The 4,566-nt window shown below is 42.9% G+C and overlaps 1 long non-coding RNA gene across 1 annotated transcript; it reads left to right on the forward strand.

Moving 5' to 3' along the window:
* The first annotated feature begins 264 nt into the window (after positions 1–264).
* LOC119297450 lies at positions 265–1,340 on the forward strand. Its single transcript, XR_005145657.1, has 3 exons — positions 265–462; positions 1,056–1,143; positions 1,226–1,340. It is a non-coding gene; the product is annotated as an uncharacterized LOC119297450 (long non-coding RNA).
* The last annotated feature ends 3,226 nt before the right edge of the window (positions 1,341–4,566 follow it).

The following is a 4,566-nucleotide window of genomic DNA, read 5'->3' on the forward strand; positions in this document are numbered from 1 at the left end:
AAGTACTCCTACTACTACTATGCTTTGAATGAGCTACTACTACAGTACAATACTAGGACAAAATTACTGTTCTGACTCTTAAGGCAAACTAAATCCCGATTTGACCTCGTTCCAAAAAAAAATTTCGTTTCTGATCTTTTTCGGTGACGCCAAGGTCCCTGGCGTCTGGGTTACGAAGCAAACGCCACGGTCCCTGGCGTCTGGCCCCTGGCCCGCACTGCCCGCCTGCCCGTTGACCTGCTGACGTGGCAAAGGGGCCAGACGCCAGGGTCCCTGGCGTCTGGCCCCGGTAAGTGGATAACCGCGCGGGCCAGCCCACCCATCCCCATCTTTCTCCTGGCGGCGCACGACGAACAGAGGGCTCTGTTCTTCGCCCCTTCTCTCCCTCCCACCACCACCCCCCTTGATCTACTCCATCAACCCCTCAAACTCACAGATCGGACCCCCCCAAGCTTCTTTGAGGTATTCTCCCCCATTCCCTCCAATTTTTTTTTGTTTTCCCCTCTTTGGTTGGATGCATTATTCAACACTAGGTGATGTTAGATGAGTAGATGGTTTCTTATTTTTAGAAAATTTTGTGTAGTTGATAGATGATTAGGTATGCAGTAGATGATGTGTAGTTGAACATGTAGGTAAAATCAATTCGGTTTTGTGTATATGTTGTCCATAGGATATTTTTTTTTTTGAATTAAGAGGGGTGATGAATATATGATTTGTGTATGTAAAATAGACTTTGGCATACTATATTTGGTTTGATAGATGATGTGTGTATGTGTAGATAATCCTATTGTTGGCAAAAAAATTTATGCAAAAGAGATGATGAAATTTTCTTATTGTGTGTGACATGATTTGTTCAATAGAATGGCGGATGATGATAATGAAATATATTTGATGGTGAAATTTGGTACTCTAGATGATATGTTTGCATATGTAGAAGAAAGAAATGATGTGGTTATGTTTGAGAAGAATGGTGTTTTCATATGGAATAAACTTGGAGAAGGAAATTGTTTGATATTGTTCATGTATTCATAGATGTTTGTGAAATTTTTTTGTAGGATGGCGGATGGTGATGGACCTTGGTATGACGGATTAATCGATGAGTGGGATAAGGAGCATCGTGCTCGTGCCATTGAAAATGGACAGGTAAGAAGCAAGACTGGGTCAATTTTCGTTGTTTCTCATTTGTGTTCTTGTATTGATTATTAAAACATCACTTTATTTGCAGGTTGTAGTTGCTATGCGCATGAGGGGTCATTCCGCTGATGACTTTGATTACGACCCGCGGTATGAGCCTTACATTCGGAGATTGGGTCTTCTCCCATTCGTGTTGCAGTTTAAGCAACGCGCTCTGCCGGTGAACCACGCGGCGCTGACCGCACTTGTGGATCGTTGGAGGCCGGAGACTCACTACTTCCACCTTCCATGTGGGGAGATGACGATGACCCTACAGGACATGGCTATGATAAGCGGCCTTCCTATCAATGGACAAGCTGTTACCGGTCGTGTCAGCGTGGGTAATTGGCGAGAACGGACTGCCGATTTAATTGGCGTTCAGCCCGAGGGCCCTTAGGAAGGCAAGGCCGATACAGCGAAAGTGAGGCATTCTTGGCTAAAACTGGTCAGAGGAAACACCAACCCGTGCCCTCAGGATGCCAATGACGTGGTTGTGCAGCAGTACGCGCGGGCCTATCTTTGGTATGTACTAACCAAGGTAGTCTTCTCAGATGCAACCGGGAACTCAGCCCTCTGGATGTTCTTGGAGCCACTTAATAACTGGGATACCCAGTATAGCTGGGGTTCGGCCGCACTAGCATACTTGTATCGTCAGGTAAGAGATATTTGCAACCAATTATTTTGCATTTGTCATGCGCCTCCATATCTAACATGTTTGTTTGATTGCAGCTTGACTTGGCGTGTCGGAGGAAGGGAGGTACATCCTCATTGTCTGGGTTTGTTTGGAGCCTATCCGCGTGGATGTGGGAGCGGATCCCGGTTGGACGGCCCGATTTGAAGAACCCCCTCATGGCAAACCCACGGGGTAATCATGACGGGTTGCATGATGATGATCCATATCGGCGCCCTACGCTTGCTTACTATTGGGAACAAGTGACAGTGTACACAGGAAGCTCGCATGTGCGATACAAGTGGGATACTTTTTCCTTGTATACATCCCAATGCAAATCCGAGGTGATAGGCATACTTTTCAAGCGAGATTTGGCTCCAACTCCAACATCATACCTTCCTATTAACTTAACATCAACATTGGTGTCCATCCACTTCAAGACTTGTCTCACTTTTGCAACAACATCCTCATAGCTAGGGCTTCTATCAAAAACCAATGGTTCCTCACCCGTGTCGGCATTGTTACTCAAGAATGCCTCCTTGTCAATGTAATGAACATTAACAAGTCTCTCCATCTAAAAATTACATGAATGCATTTAAGACCTCAATGAGAATTGATGTTTATCCAAATACATCTTATTATATCCAAATCATATCAACACTAAATTATTGGTGATGACCACAAAAGTATCACTAATCACTAATTAACACACTAAGCAAAGTTAACCCTAATCACTAACTAACCCTAACCCCCAATCTTTCTACTCAACAAACATATATTCCTACTACACACCATGCATAGCACTATATTATCAAAGTTAACCAAGCCATTCACACTAACATAAGGGGGAGAAAACATGAACTAGGGTTCCACCAACATGTATAAAATGCAACCAAAAGGACAAGACTTAACAAAAAATAATTGGATGATTTGGGAGAGATTAACAAGAGCAACAAAGTGATGGAAAGATCCACCTAAGGGATGTACCTTTTGGAGAGGATTTGAGGGGGAGCTTGAGGGGTGAGAGAGAGTGGGGAGGCAGCAGCTCTTCTTCAAGCTCGGGCTGGATTGGGGAAAGTGTGTGGGGTGGGACCCACACACTCTCCCGGTGGGGTTATCCACTTACCGGGGCCAGACGCCAGGGACCCTGGCGTCTGGCCCCTTTGCCACGTCAGCAGGTCAACGGGCAGGCGGGCAGTGCGGGCCAGGGGCCAGACGCCAGGGACCGTGGCGTCTGCTTCGTAACCCAGACGCCAGGGACCTTGGCGTCACCGAAAAAGGTCAGAAACGAAATTTTTTTTGGAACGAGGTCAAATCGGGATTTAGTTTGCCTTAAGGGTCAGAACAGTAATTTTGTCCACAATACTACTCCCTCCTTTTCGGTTTACAGAATCCATTTAGGCCTCCTTTGATTTGTAGGATTTTTGTAGGAATTCTATAGGATATGATTTGCAAAGGAAAAATTCCTTTGAAACCCTTTGTTTTGTAGGAATGGATTTCTATTCCTATGTAGGATAGGAATCAATCTTTCATGTTTTGGAGGAAAAAAAACATTAGCCTAGACTTAATGAAAAAAAAATCCTATCCTATACACCAAATGACATCTCTTTCTCTATAGGAATTGACATGCATGTCATCTCACTTCCTATGATTTTCCTATTTCTATAAAATTCCTATCCTATGAACCAAAGAAGGCCTTAGAAATTTTGTTTTTCCGTTTTGTAAGTCTCGGTTTTACTAGTACTTACGTATCAGATGTTAATATTTCAAGGTGCACTAAATCATTGCATGATAAAACTCACCGATGAATACAAGTTCTGGTCATTTGGTTCGGCGTTGAGTCTCGGCACTGTGCGGTGCTCCTGATGCCATCTGAACAATGGTTTCGTCCATCTTATTACTTTCTAATAGTTTGGGGGGAAATGGAAGGTTGAAGTCCACGAGTATCAACATCTGCAGATATGTATAAGCACAATATCATAGAAGTTGGTTTTATAAACAAGGTAAAAAATCATCTGCAAGGAGAATACACAATAGAGACAAGAGCAATTGCGACATGACGTGCCCTATACATAAATGACAAAGTGTACATTATTCCACAAAACATCTCAAAAACGTGTTTCGCTACAATTCGAACGTCGGATTTTTTAGCATGGCAAATCGAAAGTTTTTTATGTAAAAAGTATGTTGTCACGAGGGTGGTAATTTCTTTTCGCAAGCAAGACAAATTCTTGCCGTCTTTTGTCAGGATTTGTCATGCTTGCTAAACAAAATCATCATCCTCACGACGACATAACTTGTCATTTTTTTTTCAAATTTCCATTGTTAAAAATACGACATCAGATTTGTTTAACATTCAGACAGTGTGGTTTCTTTCAATAGAAATCGGAGAGGAAGCTATCTTTATGTAAAAGAAGATTTTTGACATCCCCACAAAAAAAGTAAACACACTCGCACTCATGCTACCAATTTCAGCATCTTCAGTTAGAATAAGGTTTTTTTACTGTTCTAAAAACCGTTAGTAGTCCTGACTGGATTGTGCAAGAGACCAGAGGTATCAGAGAGGATCACACACCAGCGTTTATCCAGGTCCGGTCCCTAATTGTGGAGGTAATACCTTACTCTTGCTTGGATTAGATTGATGTATGGGTTGCCTCATATGAGTGGTTTACAATGTTGTTGTGGAGATGATTCTATCGTGACTAAGGTGGAGATATATTATC

This window comes from Triticum dicoccoides, chromosome 5A (assembly GCF_002162155.2).
Source record: "Triticum dicoccoides isolate Atlit2015 ecotype Zavitan chromosome 5A, WEW_v2.0, whole genome shotgun sequence".
In the NCBI taxonomy this organism is placed as follows: Eukaryota; Viridiplantae; Streptophyta; class Magnoliopsida; order Poales; family Poaceae; genus Triticum; species Triticum dicoccoides.